Source organism: Trichosurus vulpecula, chromosome 2 (genome assembly GCF_011100635.1).
Source record: "Trichosurus vulpecula isolate mTriVul1 chromosome 2, mTriVul1.pri, whole genome shotgun sequence".
NCBI classification, from domain to species: Eukaryota; Metazoa; Chordata; class Mammalia; order Diprotodontia; family Phalangeridae; genus Trichosurus; species Trichosurus vulpecula.
This window is the reverse complement of record NC_050574.1, coordinates 87,963,924-87,987,788: the sequence shown is the minus strand read 5'-3', so window position 1 is coordinate 87,987,788 and position 23,865 is coordinate 87,963,924. Positions and strand designations below refer to the sequence as shown.

General features: G+C 40.1%; 1 long non-coding RNA gene across 1 annotated transcript; it reads left to right on the top strand.

Moving 5' to 3' along the window:
• Positions 1–7,173: 7,173 nt before the first annotated feature.
• On the top strand, positions 7,174–9,275 carry LOC118839324. Its single transcript, XR_005009619.1, has 2 exons — positions 7,174–7,448; positions 8,990–9,275. It is a non-coding gene; the product is annotated as an uncharacterized LOC118839324 (long non-coding RNA).
• Positions 9,276–23,865: the final 14,590 nt, after the last annotated feature.

Sequence of the window (23,865 nt, the reverse complement as noted above, 5' to 3'; positions counted from 1 at the left end):
TGGGTGATGAAGGAATGAAGTTGCTGTGTGAGGCCTTGGAAAAGCAGGATTGTAAATTACAAAAACTGGGGTAAGTCCCCCAAGTTTCCTTTCTAGAATCTTTTTTAGGCACCAGATCCAAAAAAGGAAGTAGGCATAGCAAATGGTACAAAAAAGTTTTTATTTAATTTTTTCAATTAAAAAAAGAATTTACCTTAGCTCTTTGTCACTATCATTGCCCTCCCCATGCCAAATTGAAAGGAAAAAAAGAAAAAGAAAACTCATAACAAATATGCATAGTCAAGCAAAATAAATTCCCATATTAGCCTAGTACAAAAAATATGTGTCTCCATCTGTACTCCATCATCTCTCTGTTAGGAGGTAGGTAATATGTTTTACCATGAGTTCTCTGGAACTGTGGTGGGTCACTGTGTTGATCAGGGTTCTAAAGTCTTTCAAAGTTGTTTGTCTTTACATTTATCTTTGTATATGTTATCATTGTATAAACTGTTTTCCTGGTTCTGCTCACTTCACTCCAAATCAATAGATACAAGTCTTCCCAGGTTACTCTAAAACCATCCCCTTCATCATTCCTTAGAATACAACAATAGCATCACATTAATGAACCATAACTTGTCTGACTATTCCTTATTTCATGGACACCCTTTCAGTTTCCAGTTCTTTACTGGAATCACAAAAAAACAAAACAAAACACAAACCCCACAAAACTCTGAACAGGAAAAATTGGAGAGGGATCTCAGAGTCAGGCAGTCTGATATAGTCTGATTATAAGACGTTTTCTTTCCTTCTGCCAGGGTTAGTTTGCTCACAGGAGAGTCCACTTCCTTCTGAAAAACCCAATGGACTTCTCTAGTCTTTTCTTAGTCCATCCCTTTTACCTGAGACCTATTCCTCTATGCCACTATTCTCTCTTGTTTCCTTCTGGAAAGGAAGGGTCTGTGTGTCTAGTGTGAAAAGGCTGTGCAGCCCTGGAAGAAGGGCTTAGAGGGAACTCTTAAGGCCAACTACCACATTAGTGCCACGTATGAAGACTGAATCTCTTCCACCCACAAATCCATAGGGTGGAGACAAGGATTTTCTCCTGTTGTTTTCCTGTAGCTCTCACGGAATCACAGCCTCTTAGAGAAAGACACCTCATCTAGTCCAGAGGGGCTAACCTTGGGGCCAAAATATTTCCCAGAGTGGTCCAACCAGATTCAGATGGGAACGTTTAATAAAAATAAATAAAAATGCAGTACAACATAGATAATGTTAATTTGTAGTTTTCTAAATCAATATATGGCCCTAAGGGATTAATTTCTGTTTGGGTTGGCATCACTGGTAAAGTCCAACCTGTACCCAATCAGGCCTCTCTATCACTTATGGTATCCTTTGAAATATACGTATAGGGAGTAGAGCACTGGCCCTGGAGTCAGGAGGACCTGAGTTCAAATCTGACCTCAGACACCTGACACACTTATTAGTTGTGTGACCTTGGGCAAGTCACTTAACCCCAATTGCCCTGCCTCCCCCCTCCAAAAATAAAAGAATATGTATGTATGTATATATATAATGAATATATGTGTATATATAGAGAGATATTAAATTTATTTTTACTTTTATTATCTCTTCCTCCACCTGCCCCCCTAATAGAACAATAAAAACAACACCAAAAAAGTAAAACTCTCTCATTCTCAGTCTTCAGATACTGAAATTCAGCTAGCATATCCCTGCCTTCCTCTCATTCTCCAACCATCTTCATCTGACTCACCCACAGCACTGTGGAGGAGGCTGCCAGGTGGTGCCTTGGATAGAACACTAGGCCTGGAATCAGGAAGAGACCTGAGTTAAACTTTGGCTTTAGTTGCTTATTAGCTATGTGACCCTGAGTAATTCACTTAAGCTCTGTCTGCCTCAGTTTCCTTAATTGTAAAGTGGAGAGAACAATTGCACCTTATTCACAGGGTTATGTTGAAGATTAAATGAGATAATATTTATTATGTGTCCTGTTTCTTTCCTTCCTTGTTTCTCTCCCACCTCTGTATCCTGGTTACTCTCCTATGAACATTCTTCAGTTTCTCATTGTTATTCCTAAAATGAGGGCCTCCCCTTTCTCCTCCAACAGAATACAAAGATCTCACCCTGGCTTGACCAGGGCAGAACATAGAAGGACTAACCCATCCCTCCTTTTGTACCCTATGCTTCTCTTAATGAAGCCTGAATTCACACTAGCTCTTTTGTCTGATTTGTCACACGATTGACTCATAATGACTTGCAAACCCAGATATTTTTTATACGAGCTGTTGTAATCCATGTTTCTTCCTTTCTGGCACTTGTTCACTTGGTTTTTTGGAACCCAGCCATAGGACCGACCCCATGGTCTGACTATGAAGGGAGATTCTGTCCAGCCTGTGTTGGACCTGCCCCCAGTGAAGTTCATGTACACAAGGTCTTCAACTGATGGTCATTTAGGCAGTCATGAGGAGGACATTAAAAGGGCGAATCTTAAACCTATTTCAGATACAACAGATGAGTTTTTAAAAACTACTCTTCAGTAGCTTCTATACACACCCACACACCCACACCCATACCCACACCCACACCCACACACACAGACTTAGTTACAGACACCAAAAGAGAGAAGGAAGGATGGGAGGCAGAAGTGACTAGAAGAAGGTACTTAATTGAGGACATAGACATCAGGGTTACAAAGAAACTCAGCTAGAGATTAAATAAAATGTCTTTGTGTTTTAATAGCCTCTCACAATATGGCTTAAGAGAAGAATCAAAGAGAGCATTGGACAATCTACAATCAAGAAATCTTTTCTCATCATTATAGAAAAATATGAAGATGCTACAGGAGCATTCTTTGACTGGGTTTGCTGAAGACACAGTGTAACCCTTGAGCTGCCCCCTTACTGGTTGACTTTGAACAAGTCACTTTTCTTTTATGAGCATCAATTTTCTTATCCATTTTGAAGGGAATTACGATTTTTTGTATTAATCAACGGGATATATGTAATGAATACACTAATAGATTTGATTCTCAAACTGCCTCTTCTGGCTTGAGAGTCAGACTTACAATGAATGCTGCTTGAAACGATCAATGAAACTCTTGACAACACTCTCACATTCACTGCATTCTTGTGCCTGTGTACCTTGGTATGTCTGAGTCCAGAGTGGAAGTCAGGAAAGTAAGTCTTCCTAACTCCAGATCTGGTACTCTACCCACTGCCCCGCCTAGCTAACCTTTTCTTTTCTCTTACTGGGGATATAATATACATATTTCAACCTTTTAAGGGGTTTTCATTCAGTCCTTCCTTGATGGTTTGGGACAGAGGGCTAAATGAACTAATACTCAGCCTGAGCTTGGGAAAGTGGTAGTCCTCACAGGGCAGGAGCACAAATGGAGTCACTGAATCTGGTCTTTTTATTTTGCATGAGTTGTGTTAAAAGCTATCTCACTGGGGTCCATGTCCTCCAAAAGGCAACAGGGCAGGAGCACAGCCTCACCATCCCCCTTTCCCTTGACTGGAGCCTTTAAACACTCTTGCTATTTGTCTTCTCTCTGCTCTGGGTCTCTAAATCAGAACTGGGAACAATGAAATGGTGACAGAAAGATCTTCGCTCAATATATGAAAAGATCACTCATTATAGCGTCCAGGTCTTCCACCCTGAGACTAAGCAAAACAGACATAGTGTCTATTTCTTTAGGCACTTGAAGGGCTCTCATTCTCCTGCTTTCTCCCTTCCTCTTACTCTCCCTCAACAGTTAGAGATGTCTGAAATGGAATCTGCTGCCCCAGGAGGACAGCGTGTTCTCCATCGTTGGAGGATCCAAAGTACAAGATGGATAGCCATGGGACAGGAATGCTGTAAGAGAGATTGCTGTATTTGCATAACTGAGGTTAGACATTGAGATGCTGTGGAGGAGGGATAAAGAAAAGTCTGGGTCAAGCTAATAATGCCCATAAACACTGACCCCAGAGTTGATGGGGTATAGGGTAAGGCTGTGAAGTGAAGAGGAAGCAGGACGGGGAATTGGAGGTGCAGACAAAGTGGTCTTCTTGGACAGCCTGGCAACTATGAAGCCAATCCATACTTTTCTTTCCTGAGGTCACATTTTCAGTCTTCAGCTCTCTTTCCTCTCTCATAATAACTCTAGTCCCTGGTGCTTTTGGGAAAGCTCTCTCTCCATTCCCTTCCTTGGTTTTTCCCCCTGGGTTCCCTATAGATGTGACTCCTGCCCAGCCTTTCAGGTCTGGGCTAATAGTGATCAGCATCTCTTTGCAAAGATACAGGTTCTAACAAAAGCCCAAGAAAATACCCAGGCATTGGAATGTATGGAGTGGGATGTGCAGAGGCCTTCCCTTAGTAAGCAGAAACATGGACCAATGATATTAATCTCAATTACATCTCAACTTCTATCTCTCTCCCTATAGATATGGGGACAAGGGGACATGAACCTGACTCCTTTCATAAAACTCGTGTCATGTGTCAATAAAGGACATTGCATTCATCCTCTGTCTTCATTCCCTGAGGTATTCAAGACATCTTGAGCAGGTATGTTCTCAAAATGGGCCAGAACAGGAGGAGGGGGGATGGGAGAGAGGAAGAGGAATTCTAATGGAAACACAAACAGGGCCCCTTGTGATCTAAAGCAGCCGTGGATTCCACAGCATGGAAGATGTTGCCCCTAGAATCCTCAAACTGTCCAACTTCTGCATTGTGAACAGATTTGATGCATTCACCTCATGTTAAGTATTCAGGATCATAAATTTAGAGCTGAAAGGGACATTATTGGAGTGGGGAGGGGAAAGAAAGGGAGGGGTAATGTGATTTGTCCACGGACATTTGATAAATGACAGAGTTTGCATTTGAACCTAGGTCCCTAGACCTGAAACACTCACAAACACCAAGACTGGTTTGATGAAAACGATGGGGAAATTCAGAAGCTGCTAAATGAAAAATGGGAACTCCACAAGGTTTACCAGCAGGATAGTTCATCCATCTCTAAGAAGGAAGCATTTAATTCCATCAAAAGTAAAGTTCAAGCAAAGCTTAGAGAGATGCAGGGTAAGAAGGCAGATGAAATTCAGCTTTATGCTGATATTAGTAATCTAAGCACTTTTATGATGCCCTGAAGGCTATTTATGGGCCAAAGACCTATGGTGCATCTTAACTACTCAAGGCTAAAGGAGCCACATTGATTAGTGATAAGGACATGATCCTGGAGAGATAGGCTGAATACTTCCATAGTGTTCTCAACAGACCATCATCAATCAACACTGAAGCCACTGACCATTTACCTCAGGTTGAGGTCAATCCCTCCCTAGCTGAAGCTCCAACTGAAGAAGAGGTTTTGAATGCCATTAGGCTCCCTTCATGTGGCAAAGCCCCTGGTGCTGATTCTATTTCTGCTGAATGGATCAATTCTCTGCTGCTTGTGCTAATTTTGGCTTAACAATTAACACCAACAAAACACACGTGCTCCATCAGCCACCATCACACTATCCATATGTGGAACCATCAGTTACAGCAAATGGAGAAGTTTTCAATGCTGTGGATAAGTTCACCTACCTTGGTACTTTACTTTCCAGGGATGTACATATTGATAATGAGGTTAACACACGCACTGCCAGAGCTAGCTCAGTGTTTGGGAGGCTCGGAAGGAAAGTATGGGAGAGAAGAGGTATTAGACTGATTACCAAACTGAAGGTCTACAGAGCTGTGGTGCTGACTTTATTGTTGTAAGACTGTGAAACCTGGACAGTCTACCAGCGCCATGCCAGAAAACTGAATCACTTCCATTTGAATTGTCTTAGGAAGATTCTGAAGATCATCTGGCATGGTAAGGTACCAGACACTGAGGTCCCTACTTGAACTAATCTGCCATGCATTCAAACTCTGCTTCAGAGAGTGCAACTCTGATGGGCTGTTCATGTTGTTCAAATGCAAAACATACGCTTGCCAAAAAGACTATTTTATGGAGAACTCACACAGGGCAAGTGTTCCAATGGTGGTCAGAAGAAGTGATACAAGGACACTCTCAAGGTCTCTTTCAAGAACTTTGGAATTGACTGTGTGACATGGGAGACATTGGCACAGGACTGCTCAGCATGTCTTGCCCACATTGGAGAAGGTGCCGTGCTCTACGAACAAAGCAGAATTGAAACAGGTCAAAGGAAACGCAGGATATGCAAGTTTGGAGTATCCACCTCAAATGTTCACAGGGACTGTTTGTGCCTGACCTGTGGTAGAGTATGCCGAGCTCATATTGGCCTGATCAGTCACAGTCAGACACATTGAATCTTGACTCAAGTATAGTGATGTCATTTTGCTCCTCTTCGAGAACGAAGGACAAAAACTAACCAACCAAATACTGAGGATACAGTTTCCTTCAAAGCTCAGCTCAGAGATAACCTCCTGCCTGCTTCTAGAAATGTGAGTAGGAATAAGGGAAGAGCACAAAATCAGAAGGATACCCATTAACACAGAGGAGACAAGGAGATCTGTATTTCAAGAATAGAACCAATTGGTCATTGGATCACAGATGAAGAGCTGAAATTGTGGGGGAGCAAATAACCATTTATTAAGCACCTTGAGGTTCAATTCTATTAACTTTTATTAAGCCCCTACTGTATGGTAGGCATTGTGCTAATGCTTTACAAATATTATCTGTGAAAAAGCAGCATCTGAGAGGCCATTCAGTCTAATTCCTGCCCTGCATTTTATAGAAGAGGAAAAGAAGAGCCTATGGAGTGACTTGCCTAAAGTAGTATGGACAGTAATTGTCATTTGTGAGATTTGAATCCAGGACCTCTGATTCCAAGTCACTAGGTCGATGTGAACTGGAGGCTCAGCTGGAAGAAGGGAAGATGCAAATATCTGGGCTGTGCGGGGGCGTGGGGGGTGTCACACAGGCTTCATTTCCCAGTCTCATCGGGGCTTCTCTGACCAGGTGCTGGGAGTAGTCCAGGCCATTAAGAGTTAAGAGTCAGAAAAAGAAGACTGGCGCCGGAGCCCAATCAAACTCCTCTGCCCTCCCCTCTGGTCAGTAGTCTGGGGGAAATTCCGAAAGTCCTGGGGGAGTGCCAAATCTTGCTCGGCTCTGAGCTCCAGGGGCGTGGCTTAGACTCCACAGATGCTAACCATGGACCATTTCAGTTTCACTTTCTCTTCGTTCCAGTCCCACTTAGTCTGAGGCGGGGTAGCAGAGGGGGCTGCAATGGCAGAGACTGTCCGCTGCAGGCTGGTTCGGCACTTGGAGCACCTGACCTCTGAGGAGCTGAAGAAATTCAAGCTGTACCTGGTAGACTGTCTTCCCCGGGGTCGTCTGGAGGAGGCCAATCGCACAAAAGTGGCTGATCTCCTGGTCAGTTCTCTTGGGGAGCAACAAGCCTGGGAGCTGGCTCTGAGCATCTGGGAGAGGATGGGCCTGAGGGAACTGTTGGAGTGAGACGGAAAGGGTAAGGGTCCGCCTGAGGGCTGGGGCTTCCCCCTCCCCCTTGCACGGCCACCAAGTTTCCTTTCTCCTTATTTCCTTCTTCACACCTTTCCTCAGTCCTCCTTCCCTCCCTTCCTTCTTTCTTTCCTTCCTGGGAATCCTCTTCTAGGGCTTCTCCTGGACCAAAATTACCTTGTATTCACTCTGTATAGATTTTGTGTTTACAAGTAGTTTCCCTCTAAAGAATGTAAGCTTCTTTAGGGCAGGCACTATTTCATTTTTACGTTCATATTCTCAGTACCTAGGCCAGTGTTTGGAGTGTCATAGGTACTTAATAAATACTTATATAATGATTTCTGACTTTAGACTTTAGAATAAGAGGATCCCACTGGGATATGTGACATAGGGCTGAGATGGGGAAGGAGGGACACCTTTATGCTTCTTCCTAACAATCAAAATGGGAGGAGTAGGGTTCAATCACTGTTCCTGGGACATAAGGAGAGTTTGCTGGAGGCAAGAGAAATTCAGGAGGTGGGGGAAGGAATTGAAGAGAAGGGGCGATGGTAGATCTGGGAGAATGGGGCTAATGGAAGAGATTTGGGCTGTGGCCTCGGCTGAGGAAAGGAGAAAAAGGGGGTGTTGAGGACCAGTGGAGAAAGCAGATAAAGTGAAATGGGTCAGGCTTTGATCAAGTATTGTATGTCAACGCAAGGAAAATGTCCCAGGAAGAGCACGATTAGACTGCTAAATTTAGGACAATTCCCTGGAGTCTGTACTGAGTCAAGAGCAAGGGTAAAAGTTCTTTTCTTTTTGAAAATGAGTGCTAAATAACCAGAAGTCAGTCAGATGGCTTGTGCAATAGCAAGGATGAGAAAGAATTTGGTTCTATTAAGTAACCCTTTGCTGTTGAGTCATGACTCTTCCTGATTCCATACGGGGTTTTCTTGGCAAAGATACTGGAGTGGCTTACCATTTTGTTCTCCACCTCTTTTACATGTGAGGAATTGAGGCAGACAGCGTTATTTGACTTGCTCAGGGTCACACAGCTACTAAGCATCTGAGACTAGTTTTGAACTCAAGAAGATGAGTCTTCCTGACTTCAGGTCCATATCATTGCCCCACCTGGCTGCCCCAAACCTTAATGGGCCATCATCAAAAGGTCTCCCCATAGACATGCAGAGAGTTCAGGAATGGCCCATATCCTCTGCATGCCTATGCCTACTCCTATCTAGGACTTGATATTTAGGTACCCTGGATCAGGGAGGAGAGAAGACACAGGGAATAGCAACAATTGTTGTTTAAAGTTCTGAAGTGGAGACAATGACATAGGATCTTTAAAAGAGTGGTGTAATGTTTGTGACTCCATCTCTCACTGGGTTTCTCAGACAAGTTCAGCCTTACCAGGAAAAACTGAAGTCAAAACCACAAACTTTCTGGGCACTTAAAACTTCCTGTAAGAGCCTTGGTAAGTGTTGAAAGTTTTGCTCACTTATTATCAGTCTGCAGTTTGAACATCTGAACTTAATCATTTAAAAGGTTAAAACTTCCCATTTCTTTACTTAGAATTCAAAGGCAAGAACCAACTGGACAACAACATGAAGCCAAGCTTCTACTCATATGGAGACAAGAGGGCCATAGATCCTGTCCTTTCCTCCACCTGGGCAATGCAGAAGATCTTCCCACTCCCTTGAGACCCAGATCAAGTCCTACTTCCTTCAAGAAGTCTTCTGTAACCCATCAGCCTGCAGAGATCTCTCTCTCCTCCTGAATTCCTGGTTCTCTACATGCCTTTAGTATAGGAGTGCCTAGCATATAGTCACTGCTTAATAAATGCTTGGTGATTAATTGATTCACTATCCCATATAGATAACCTATTGTATCAGTAAGGCAATAAACACAACATCAGTGATAATCGTGAATATGCCAATGTAGTTCTGTATCGCAAAGTATGAGAGACTCTCCATATAGAAGGTAAAAGAAATATAACATTTATTCAGACAGCAGAAAATCATATCCCATAACCAAATGTTCAGCTCCCACAGCCAGTCAGCCCACTTTATCATAACAGCAAGGAACTTAAAATACTATATCACAGTCTGGAGCCTCACCATCCCAAAACCTGTCTGACCCCCTGCTGGGGTGTTCCCCACAACAAACTCACAGTACAGCTAAATCAGCCTGTTCAGCTCTAACAATCACAAGGGAGGCCATTAGGAGCCATAACATCTTTCTCTCTCCCTCAGCATTTCCCTGTAACATAACTTCCTTCACATGTAACTTAGCCTTCCTGTGATGGAAGCAGGTCACATGGCTTATTAATGGGTGGGAAAGATCTTCAAATCTAAATTGCTACTACACCTATCAAAGCTTACAAATCATATTATTGTGTTCATATAGGTCCACAAGCCTCTATTTGGGGAGTTTGTGATGCTGAGACTCAGCTAGTTTCATTCCAATTCATGAGGATCCAGACTGATATCTACTCCCTAATGCTGCCCTCCAGCTCCATTCCTACTTTCATGTCACAACTATCTACTTATTTAACAGCTAGGTCTCTCATTATCTTCTGCTCTTCTTTCCTACAGAACTGCTCCAGTTCTTCCAGACTCCTCAGGTCAGCAACCACTGTTAATATATGTCTAGGAGCAGTTAGTTTTTTCCGTCTGTTTTCTTGGACCTCAGATTGTCTATTAATGGGATCCCACCAGTAAAATTTAAGTGGATGTGATGCAGGAACCTGGGCCACTTCCCCAACCATTGAGTGAATTAAAGTCTTGTGGGTTATAGCAGATAATATACCTCATAGGAGTGCAAGATGGACAAATAGTGGCAGTGCCCTTGTTTAGTAATAGGGTGGAATGGTCAGACCCACACTGTATTGATGCTAGAGGTAATAAAGAAGTGCTGGAGTTTATTGATGAGGGAAATGACATGATCAGACCTGTGCTTTAGTAATATCACTTTTGTAGTTGTATGGTAGATGGAGAGGGAGGAGATTTGAGATGAGATGCTGATGAATTAGGGGGCTAATATAACAGTGCAGGAGAGAGGTAGTGTACTCTTAGATCCAGTGATACTGACCTAGCTTTTTCAATGAATAAGACCATCTATCTCTAGGCTCTTGGCATTTTCTCTGCCTGTCCTCCATGCCTGGGATACTCTTCCCTCATCATCTCCTTCTACTGGTTTTCCTGGCTTGGTTTAAGTCCCAACTAAAATCCCATCTTTTACAGTAAGGTTTTCCTGACACCCCTTAATGCTAGTGCCTTCCCTCTCTTAATTATTTTCTATTAACTTGTATGTAACTCATTTGTATACATGGGTTTGCCAATTTCCCCAACTAGATTGTGAATTCTGTGAGAGAAAGGACTGTTTTTGCCTCTTTCTGTCCTCAGTGTTTAGCATAATGCCTTACATAGACTAGACAATAAATATTTGTTGATCAGTTAATAAATATTCTTATACATATATGTATACTTAAGCATGTACGTGCAGTAGACACATATATACATAAACCCATATATACATATACATAAACCCTGACATACATTATATATACAAGTTCACTCATGAACATCCAGAAAGCCTTTCCACCTTCTAGATACTTTGTGCTTCATACTGTTTTGCAAACTATAACTCTTGATTCCTCCACTATTAGAGCATTCACTTTTACTAATCATCAAAATTATACACTTTGCTTAAATCAAAGTCAAAGAAGTAATGTAGAGTAGATGGGTAAAAAAATATGGCCCCCAGGTTGCATGTAGCCCACAAGACTCCTGAGTACAGCTTGAAACAGATTAAAATGGTATTGGGAAAATTTAAATAAATTAAAAAATAATAAAATATAGATAATATCATATTTTAAAATTAAATCATAATGATTCTTATGTAGGGATAAGCAGCCCCCATTTCTATTTGAGTTTGACACCGGTAATGTAGAGGGAACTCATTCTTCTTCCAATACAAATCCTCATTTAGAAACATAGAAATGCCTAAGAACTGTATGTGGGGTATATACACATGGACACATATTTGATCAGAGGATAGGCATTGAGTGGTAGTTAACATTACCAATGCTAAGACCTGCTGGTGTCTTCTGGAGGTATCATTGATAGGATTAGCACTACTCTCTGCCAGATCTTCTCCCTGTTGGGGGCCATGTCTCCAGGGCCCCTTAGTGAGCAGCATGGTTCCACTTTAGCTAGTCTTCATCCCTCTAGCTCTCTTTCTGGCTGCCTAAGACAGTTGGGCCACATAATACAGTCTCTAGGTGGTGCAGTGGATAAGGAGCCAGGAGAGAAGAGAGTCATTAGATGGAAGAGATCCTCTTACTCCTAGCTGTCTTTTCCATGTACCACCCCTGTTAGTGTGAAAGGCAGCATTGAAGCCAGATCTCTCCTGACTCGATGAATGGTGCTGCCTTTCCAGTGTTCCTTTTCTCTTCTATTACTGCTTTACCTGTTTACCTTTCATTGTCTCCCCTCCATCAAAGGAACTAGGATTAAAACCCAGAATGACCTATTCAACAAAACTGAGTATAATACTCCAAGGCAAAATATGGATGTTCAATAAAATAGAGGACTTCCAAGTATTCTTGATGAAAAGACCAGAGATGAATAGAAAATTTGACTTTCAAATACAAGGATCAAGATAAACATAAGAAAGGTAAACAAGAAAGAGAATCCATAAGGGACTTTTTAAAGTTGAACTGTTTTGTTTATATTCCTATATGGAAAGATGATATTTGTAACTCATAAGACCTTTTTCAGTATTAGGGTAGTTGAAGGGAATATACATATATGTAGACAGAGGGTACAGAGGGAGTTGAGTAATTTGTTTGTATTTTGCTCTGAAGTTCAGTGTGCTAGCTTTTCCCCCTGAACTAAGTGAGTGATATTTGTGCAGAATTAAAATAAGCTTGCCAACCCCTTCACCTTGCTTTCCTTAGTTAAGCAGATCAAAAGAACCTGTGCCGTTGGCAGCTTTCTGGGTGCTGGCTGTGGGTGGATCTTCCACCCCCACAGAAGCTGCTAGCTGGATTGTGGAAACACCAAGACAGTCCCACAGAACTCATGATGAAAAATGATGCCTCCAGGGAAAGATGCTATTTTTTTCCTCCCTTCCTCTCTCCTTTCTTTCCTTTTTTTTTTAAATTAAGATTTTTATTTTTAGTTTACAACACTCAGTTCTGCATGATTTTGAGTTCCAGATTTTCTTCCCTCCCACCCCGCCACCCTCTCTAAGACGGCATGGAATCTGATATATCTTCTACATACAACTTTGCATTGAACTTATTTACACAATTGTCAAGTTGTAAAGAAGAATTATGACCAATGGAATGAATCATGAGAAAGAAGAAACAAAACAAAACAAAACAAAAACAAAAGAAAAAAACCAAAAGAAAACAAAGAGAGCAAACAGTGTGCCTCAATCTGCATTCAGACTCCATAGTTCTTTCTCTGGATGTAGATAGCTCTATCCATAATGAGTCCTTTGGAGTTATCTTTGAACCTTGTATTGCTGAGAAGAGCCAAGTCTATCAAGGTTTGTCATCACAGAATCCACATATCTGTGGTTGTGTATAATGTTCTCCTGGTTCTGCTCTGCTTACTCAGCATTATATAGTGTAGGTTTTTCTAGGTGATTATGAAGTCCATATCTTCCCCATTTCTTATAGCACAATAGTATTCCATTACATTCATATACCACAACTTGTTCAGCCATTCCCCAATTGATGGGCATCCCCTTGATTTCCAATTCTTAGCTACTACAAAAGGAGCCACTATAAATATTTTTTGTGCATACAGGTCCTTTTCCCACGTGTGTGATCTCTTTGGGATACAACCCTAGAAGTGGTATTGCTGGGTCAAAGGGTATGAACATTTTCATAACCCTTAGGGCATAGTTCCAAATTGCTCTCCAGAATGGCTGGATCAGTTTACAACTCCACCAGCAATGTAACAGTGTTCCAATTTTCCCACATCCTCTCCAGCATTTATCATTTTCCTGTTTTGTCATTTTAGCCAATCTGACAGGAGAGATATGGTACCTAAGAGTTGTTTTGATTTGCATTTCTCTAATCAGTAGTGATTTAGAGCATTTTTTCATATGCCTATAGATATCTTTAATTTCTTCCTCCCCAAACTGTCCATTTCCTTTGACCAAAATTTCTTAATTGGAGAATGACTTGTATTCCTATAAATTTGGCTCAGTTCCCTGTATATTTTAGTGATGAGACCTTTATCAGAGACACTAGTTGTAAAGATTTTCTCCGAACTTTCTGCTCCCCTCCTAATCTTTGTTGCATTGGCTTTTTTTGTACAAAAAACATTTCAATTTAACATAATCAAAATTATCCATTTTGTATTTTGTAATGCCCTCTATCTCTTGTTGTATCCTGAATTCTTTCCTTTCCCATAAATCTGATAGGTAAACTATTCCTTGCTCCCCCAAATTACTTATAATATCATCCTTTATTCCTAAATCATGAACCCATTTTGACTTTATTTTGGTATGCGGTGTAAGATGTTGGTCTATACCCAGTTTCTGCCCTACCATTTTCTAATTTTCCCAGCAGTTTTTGTGAAATAGTGAATTCTTAGCCCAGAAGCTGGATTCTTTGGCTTTATCAAAGAGTAGATTGCTATAGTTGTTGACTACTGCATCTTGTGTAACTAACCTATTCCACTGATCCACCACTGTTTCTTAGCCAGTACCAAGTAGTTTTGATGACTGCTGCTTTGTAGTATAGTTTAATATCTGGTATGGCCAGGCCATCTTCCCTAGCATTTCTTTTCATTAATTCCCTAGACATTCTGGACCTCTTGTTCTTCCAGATGAATTTTGCTATTATTTTATCCAGCTCTGTAAAATAATTTTTGGTAGTTCAATTGGTGGGACACTGAATAAATAAATTAATTTAGGTAAAATTGTCATTTTTCTTATATTAGCCCAGCCTAACCATGAGCAACTGATATTTTTCCATTTATTTAGATCTGACTTTGTGTGAACAGGGTTTCATAATTATGTTCATATAGGCCCTGGGTTTGTCTTGGCAGGTAGACTCCCAAATCTTCTATAGTGTCTATAGTAATGTAGATGGAATTTCTCTTTATATCTTTTTAATAGTGCCTGTTCATATCATTTGATCATTTATCTATTGAAAAATGGCTCTTAGTCTCATAAATTTAGTTTCTTATTTAACTTGGACATGTGAACTTTATCAGAGGAACTTGATGCCAAAATTCTTTCCCTCATTTACTTGTTTTTCTTCTAATTTTAGCTGCATTAGTTTTGTTTATGCAAAAACTTTATTTTAATTTAATCAAAATGTACCATTTAAACTTTTATGATCTTCGCTATCCCTTGTTTGGTCATTAACTGTTCTAGAAAGTGCCATTAAAAAACTGTCATTTCCATGTCATGTAGATGAATTCTTTTTTTTAAAAAAAATTTGAACTTTACAAGCACTAAGTAGAATGGATTTTTATTCTATATAGTAAAACAAAAAATGAGAATTGTGCTTGAAATTGTGGATCTCTATTATTTAGAGCTTGATTTTATTTTTAATTATGTAAGATCAATCTGTCACTTTTAAAAATATCCTGTTAATGTTTTTTCTAGCTGTCCTTCTGTTCTTTTCTCTCCATTGTTTCTAAAAGAAGATGCCTTAGTGACTTTTTTTTCTTTTTCCATTTATTACCTTATCCTTATTCTCCACTTCCACATCCCACCGCCCCATCCCCTTTTGAGGAAAAGAGAAACAAAGCCCTCATAACAACTCTACTGGATCAAACAAAAGAAATTCCAGCACTTGGTGCACACCTACAGCACACACACCTCTGTGTGTGTGTGTGTGTGTGTGTGTGTGTGTGTGTGTGTGTGTCTTCTGAGTGTGTGGTTCTAAAGGGGCTCCAAATGAATGGCTCCTAGAGAAATGAAATTGTCATTTTTCTTTAGTTGTTCTTCTCCTTTAGGTAGTTCGTATGTAATCTCACTGCTGCTTATCCTTAGGATCTCCTTCTTCCCTGTTATCTGTAGCATTGAGAACCTTAAAGTGTTGGACCCGAGTTATAATTTATTTGGTGATGAAGGAATGGAGCTGCTGTGTGAGGCCTTGGAAAAGCAGGATTGTAAACTATAAACACTAATGTGAGTCCCCCAAGTTTCCTTTCTAGAATGTTCCCTAGGTATTAGGGTGAAAAGGAAATAGGAAGAGCAAATGGCAAAGAAAAAAAACCCATAAAATTTTTTTTACTTAATTTTTGCAATTAAAATCTGCCTTTTCTCCCTCTATCACTCCCCTTCACCGGCAAATTTGAAAAAAAAGAAAAAAAAACTTTTGTAACAAAAGTGCATAGTGAAACAAAACGGACTCTCATTTTAGCCTAGTCTAAAACCCATGTGTCCCAATCAGTACCCTGAGTCCATCCCCTTCTCTATTAGGTGGTAGGTAGAATGCTTCATCATGAGTCCTCTGTAATTGTGGTTGGTCTTTGTGTTGATCAGAATGCTAAAATTTTTCAAAGTTGTTTGTTTTTATGATTGCCGTTGTACTTGTCATTGTATAAACTGTTTTCCTGGTTCTGCTCACTTCACTCCAAATTGGTTCATAACAGTTTTTCCAGGTTTCTCTGAAACCATCCCCTTCATCATTTCTTAGAGTACAACAATATTCTATCACATTAGTATACCATAACTTGTTGGGCCATTCTTTATTTGATGACGCCCTCCTAGTTTCCAGTTCTTTACTGGAAGCACAAAAAGAGCTTTGAACAGGAAAAATTGGAGAGGGACCTCAGAGTCAGTCAGTCTGATATAGTGTCACTAGTCTGATTCTAAGACATTTTTATTCCCTCAGGACATTCTAGCTAGGGGAACCTTCCCCTTCTCACTCACTTATGTCACGGTTGGGTTGCTCAAAAGAGAGTCCACTGCCCCCTGTCAAATGCCATGACAAATCTAGTCCCCCCGCTTTCATCCATCCCTTTCACCTGAGACCTATTCCCCTGTCTCATTGTTCCCTCATGTTTCTTTTTGTAGAGGAAGGGTCTATGTGTCTCGTGTGAGGAGGGTGAGTAGCCCTGGAAGACAGACCCTGGAAGAGGGGCGTAGAGGGAACTGTTGAGAACAACTGTCATCATATGGCATCATTTGGCTTACATGTGAAGCCAAAACCTCTTCCACCTCATCTAGTCTAGACAGGCCAAACTTGGGGCCAAAACACTTCCCAGGGTGCCCAAGCACAGACAGATGGGAATATTTAACAAAATAAATAAGAATGTAATACAGCCTAGATAATGTTAATTTGTCATTTTCTAAATCAGTATATGGCTCTCAGGAATTCATTTCTATTTGAGCTTGATATCACTGATCGAGTCCAACCTGTACCTAATCATGCCTCTCTATTACTTATAAACTCCTTTGAAAGATAGCTTGAAAGAGAGATTAAATTTATTTTTACAACCATTTATTATTTCTCCCATTGCCACCCCACCAGTAGAACAATAAAAACAAAACCAAAAAAGTGAGACCCTCCCATGCATAGCCTTCAAATACCGAAATTCAGCTAGCATATCCCTGCCTTCCCTCTACTTCCCCAAACTCTTTCTGACCCACACACAGCATCATCACGGAGGCCACAAGGTGGCGCCGTGAACAGTAGGCTTGGCGTCAAGAAGAGATCTTAGGTGAAAAGTGGCCTCAGATGCTTACTAGCTGTGTGACTCATGGGCAAGCCAATTAGCCTCTGTGTGTCTTAGTTTCCTAAAGTGTAAAGTGGGGAGAACAATAGCATTGATTTCACAGAATTGTTTTGAAGATTAAATGAGATAATATATGTAAAGCACCTAACATAGTTCCTGGCACATAGTAGGTGCTTAAAAATTGCTTGTTTCCTCCCTTCTTTATCTCCACCCCTTCCTCCCAACTCTGTAACCTGATTACCCTCCTATGACCATCCTTCACTTTTCAATGCCTGTTCTAAAATGAGCCCCTTTCCCATCTGCTGATAGTACACTATGATCTAGCCCTGGCTTGACCAAGCCAGAGGGTAGAAGGACTAACCCATACCTCCTTTTATACCCTATGCTTCTTTTAATGAAGGCAAAATTCACAATGGCTGCTTTGTCTGATTTGTCACACTATTGACTCATAATGATTTGTAAATTCAGATGTTTTTCATATGAACTGTTATGTAACCATGTTTCTCCCCTTCTGCTACTTGTGCACTTGGCTTTTTTCAAACCCTGGCAGAAGACCAAACATCTCTCTTTACTCTGATTGTGAAGGGAAATTCTGTCCAGCCTGTGCTGGACCTGCCTTTGATGAAGTCCATGGAGACATGGTCTTCTGACTGTCACTGAGTCAGTCATGAGGAGGGCACCGGAACTGCAAATCTTAAATCTATTTCAGATATAACAGATGTGTTTTTAAAAACCATCTTATATTAGCTTCTACACACACCCACATACAAACACACACACAAACATACACTGTCACACACACGTACAGTTACAGACACCAAAAATGGGGAGAAAGGGCAGGAGGTAGAAGTGACTAGAAGAAGGTACTTGACAGAGGCCACAGGCATCAGGGTTACAAAAGAAACTCAGCAAAAGATGGAACAAAATATTTGTGTTTTCACAGCTTCTGGCAAGACTACTTAAGTGAAGAAACAGAGAGGGCACTGACTGGCCTAAAGTCAAGAAAATCTTTTCATGTTACTTGGGAAGAAGATCACAAAGCAGAATTCTTTGACTGGGATGATGAAGACACAGTCTAGCCCTGGCTCTTCTCACTGGCTAAGTGACTTTGGACAAGTAACTTTAGCTTTACAAGCATCAGTTTTCTTATTCATAATATGAAATGATTGAACTAGGTGTTTTCATAGGAAGTCCTACTGCCCAGTCCATGGGCTGCCTGGAATTAGAAACCTCTTGCATTGCAGAGCCCTCCCTACTGCCATTAATATCTAGAAAGTCTCTTCTCACTTTTCCCTGGTTAGATAAGGAAAAACCAACTCAGATCTTACCACTACTCAAAATTCTTTCCCTAGAATTCTGAAATTCACTTCAGATCATAATTTCCTATTCTTTCTTTCATTACTCTTAAACCTATTCTTTGCCCTCACAAGTTCCAGCCCCATGTGGTGAAGGGATAAGACTGCTGGAGTTGAAGTCTAAGGATCTGGTTTCAAATTCCTACCTGGCTCCTCACTACCTCTGTTACCATGGGCAAGTCAGTTAGTCTCTTTGGGTTTCAACTTACTCATCTCTAAAATGAAACTATTGAACTAGATGTACCCTGAGGTATCTTATCACTCTAAATCTGTGTTCCTATGATATCTTCCCATTTACTATCTATCACTTCTGCTCTGGTCACACTTCAGATCCAGCCTCAGGCACTCAGTAGCTGTGTGACCTGAGTTAAGGCACTTAGCCTCTGCTTCAGTTTCCTCATATATAAAATGGGGATGATAATAGCACCTACCTTCCAAGGTTGTTAGGAGGACAAAAATGAAATATTTGTAAAGCGCTTTACAAATCTTAATGTGCTACGTTAATGAATAAAATGCAATGCACAGAAAGAAAACCATTTCTGTTGGAATCATTAACAAAATATTTTTATAAAAGTTCATAAACCTTATTGTAAGAACTCCTGTTTCAGAGCATTATAGAATGCTAGGGTTGGAAAAGATAAGGGGACTGAGGCCAATGAAGGTTAAGAGACTTGGTCAAAGGTGCTCAGCAGCTCATGGGCAGGGGTTGGACTAGAAAACAGGTTCTTCAATTCCCATGTCTTTCCCTACATTCATTTGTGTTCTAGTCTGCAGCATATCACAGGGTAAAAAGATGGCAGAAAAGAAGAAAGATTAATGGTATCTGAACAGACCTAGAGAAGTGCTAGGTTTGGGTGGGTGGGAGGACGTAGGAAATGATAAGAGTTATGGAGTTAATCAGGAAGCCTTCCTGGAGGGGGTGGGTGGGGTAGGAATGGAAAAGAAGGAAATGGATTGATAAGAGAGAGGGAGGAAGGTATTCCAAACGGGAGGATCAGAGGTCTGAAGAGTGTGGACATGGGGTTTAAATGTTGAGACTGAGGGGAACTTTTCAAACTAGAATAAAACATAAGCTCATAGAAAATAGAAATAGGAGCAAGACCAGGTGAAGAGGCTAAACAATGTTAATAATGATAAATACAGATTTTTCCTAAGTACCTTCCTTGCCCCCCCCCATCACACCCCCAACCATCCTACCAAAAATCCCTGAAATGCATGGAGTAGAGAAAAAACAAAGTGTATATAATAGAAATTTATTTTTGTATGCGAAATTAATTTTTTTGATTAACAAAAATCTATTTTATCTCTCTCTTCTACTTCCACCCAACTGAAAAACAAACACAAAAACAAAACCAAATATGCAGAGTTTTAAAAAAATTACAAAATCGGCTATGTCCAAAAAAATTTATGTTTCAGTCTACTCCCTGAGTCTATTAACTCTGACAAAAATGGGTAGCATGTTTTATCATGAGTTCTCTGGAGAAGTGGTTGGTTATTGTGTTAATCTGAATTCTTAAGTTTTCTGAAGTTGTTTGAGAATTCCCTGACTTCATTCAAGATCCAGCTCAAAGGCTATCTTCTGTAGAAAGTCTTTTCTATTTATGCAAGATGCTAATGCCTTCTCCTATAAGGTATCTTTCATGTAATCTTTATGTATTTTTATGTACCTAATTATATACATACTATGTACTGCATTAGATGCAAACTCCCATGAAGACAGGTATTGTTTTTGCTTTTTCTTTGCAACTCTGAAATTTAGCATGGTGCCTGACACATAGTAACCACTTAATAAATGTTTATTAATTGATGGAATGATTGAGACCATTTCCTAGAAGAATTTTAGAACGAGTTCTTAGAAACAAAGGGATGAATTTTGAGAATTTAAAAAGGCAAATAGAGGTCACCAAGAGCTACCTTGGCTTCATTAAAAATAAATAATGTCAGACTAATCACATTTCCTTTTTTGTTAGGTTGCCAAGCTGGTTTTGACCAGGGGATAACTATAGTAGTAGTATAGCTAGATTTCAGCAAAACATTTGACAGTCTCTCTTGCTAGACTTGTGGATGAGTTGGAGAGATAGGGGTTGGGGCAATAGTTTCCAGACTCTGAACCACAGATCTCTGTTGGGGAGTTGTTTTTCTTTTTTCAATGAAGTCTGTAAATCCATAAAAGTGTATTACTGAAATGAGGATCGATTTTGTTACATATTTTCTCAATGAAAGGAAGCTAATTGTACAGAGCTCTCCAGTGATAAATCAGAGAGGAGTTGTGGATTTGCTCACTGAAATGCCAGATCCTAAACATGAAAAATGTACTAATAAAAATATTATAAATGCTACATCTGTTGAAAGAGCTATATACATATAAAGAGCTCCTGTTATTAAGATTAGTACTAGGCTTTAGGGAAGCATTGAGATAGGGCAGATTTAGAGTCTGAATCTGAGCCCAAGCCTTTGCAATGCCACCATTAACTGTGTGACCGTGGGCAAGTCAGTTCCCAAATTGAGCTTCAGTGTTAATTGACATGCTTATAAATAACCCTTTGAACTAAAGAAAAATGAGTTGTTTTTTAGTAATCTGTTAATAGCTCAGTAAACATTTATTAAGATCCCACTGTGTGATGATCATAGTGATAACCTGAGTGGATTTTTTCACACAGCATTCTCAAGTTCTATTCTTAAGACACTTGGTCAAGGATGCTCAGCAACTCAGGGGCAGGGGTTGGACTAGAAAATAGGTTTTTCAACTCCCATATATTTCCTTACATTCAGTTGTGTTCTAGTCTAGCAGGATGTTACAAGGTAAAAAGATGATCTGATTTTGAACTGGAAGGGGGCAGGGAGAATAAAGAGAGATCACAAGGAATTATTTTGAGAGGCTCCTGGGAGGAGTCATCAGAGCATCCAAAGATCTAGCCGGTATACATAGAGTGATGATCAAGGAAGGAGCTGATGGAAATATTCTGAACATGAATATAGGCTACACTGAATCAGCTGATTAAAGCTAATCCAAGAGGAAGAGACAATGATTTTCCCCTTTCCTTTCTTGCTCTCCAGGGAGCATCTAAATGTTCATGTACACTGTTTATGTTCTCTTACTACCTCCATCCATTTGACCCTTCCAGGCTGTTATGAAAGTTTTTCTCTTTTCCTAAATGTTTGATTTCTCTTTTGGATGTTAAGTTGTGCTAAAGTTTCTGGCCACCAAATAACTCTGGCTGTTTAATACATTGTGCACAGATGGTGATAAAGGGAATTGGAGGAATTCCTTCTTTTAGAGACAAATGACATACTAGCCCAGTAAGACCAGGCTGGGGACTGGAGTCCCAAAGGGAAAGGAGAAGAGGGAATATTATTGATTACAAGCATCATGAAAGTACCTATGCCTATTTTTATTTCCATTTTAAAAAAAGAGCCAAAAGCATCATGCAATAGAGAAAAGTCACTACAGATTTAACTTGAGAGGCCTGATTCAACAGGCTTTCCTGATCTTTCTCTTTATTTTTTAATTCTGAATTTAAACAACATGAAATAAGATGAACATTTCCACATACAAAGGAGAGAAAAAATAGAATTGTACATGAAACTGTGACTCCATTACATACAGTGTGCTTTTCATTTAAAATACATGAGGTTAAATATGTTTTAAAAGCTCTCTTGCTTGTGTGTTTCTTACTGACTTTTGTTCTCTTCTCTTCATACAATTTTGAATACTCCAGTGACTCTTTCCTTATTTTTTTCTTTATTTTTTCTTATTTCTTTATTTTCATTACCATTGTTACCAACTTCTTTACATCTCCCCACTCAAAACAATCAAAAAAAATGTTTGTATCAGATATATTCAAAAAACAAAATAAAATCCCCACCTTGGCCATTTCCAAAAATATATGTTTCATTCTACACCTTGACCTCCTCATTTCTCTGCCTGCTTGGATTTTCAGAAGTCTTATATGGGAGGATAGAGTGGAGATACCATGCAACCACAGTATCCTACTTGGACGGCATCAACCGCACATGTTACCATAATGATGCTACCATAGCAGACTAGAAATTCTCTGGGATTTGAACTCACCTCTAGTGGTTAAAGTAGCATCTCCAAATATGAATTATAACCCAAACAGAATAGAGTGGGCAGTCCTTGGGTTGATGGCTAGTGTGGAAGGTGCACAATGAACCATTCCCACTGACACAGGTAGGACTAAGTAAGAGACTCTCATAACCCTAGACAAGTGAATACTGAGTCTAATAACCTCAGCTTTATTAGGAATAGTAAATACTGATTTTTTTAGCTCAAGTTCAAATTCTCTATATCATTAAGCTTAGTGTGCCTTCTAAGTCTACAGTCTTGAGTTCTCTGGTTCTCCAAAGGGGCAGAATTAGGAGAATGGGGAAAAGTTTCAGAGAGACAAAACAAGATTTAACATGTGAAAACTTCCTGGTTATTAGTACTGTCTCCAAGTAGAATGGGATTTCAAGCAAAGTAGTGAGGTGACTGATGACTTGTCAGGACTGTGGTAGAGGGAATTCTTTTTGTAGTTACAATTTGGACTGGATAACCACCGAGGTTCCTGCCAACGCTCATAATCAAAAACCCAGTTGCAATTCGATGATGCTGGAGGTGGTTGTTCATCCTTTTATCCACAGTAGGAAACTCCTCTACAATGCCTTGAAAAATAATCACACAGCATCTGTTTGGCTACCTCCCATGAGAGGGTTCAAAGTTAGTCAGCTAAGTTCACCCCAAAAGACAATTTAATTCTCTACGATTTGCCCCATTGGCCAATGTAAAAATGAGTATTTTCCAAGAAGATAGATAGTCCTAAACCAGGGATGGGGAACCTTTTCATATTATTCGCTTAGCAGTAATCAAATAAGGCCACATTCAAGAAACTTCAATTAGATGTACTTAAAAATGTACATTATTTTGTAAAAATCTAACTACTTTGTTCTTAATTTCAAAAAATGAAGACTATTTGTTAATTTTTAAGTTAAAGGCACATTAAAGCTGCAGGTTCCCCACTCCTGCCCTTGACAATGAAGGATCATAATTTGTTCTAAGTCTAGGAGGCTTTGCCCTTCATCTAGTCCCAATCCTAGTACCAGAGAAGCAGTGTTGTATAGTGGAGAGGGACTGACCTTGAAGCCAGGAAGAGCTGGGTTTAAGATCTGCTTCTGACACATACCAGCTGTTTAACTCTGGGCAAGTCACCTAACCTCTCAACACTTTGGAAAATCCTCTGAGCCTCCAAGTTTCAGAAATTATACCAACCTGCATTAGTAAAGGAAGTTTCCTTCTCTCAGAATTCCTTATACAAAGAAAGTCATGAGTCTTATCCCCATCCCCATCCTAGTCTTATAACCCCTAGTGATTAAACCC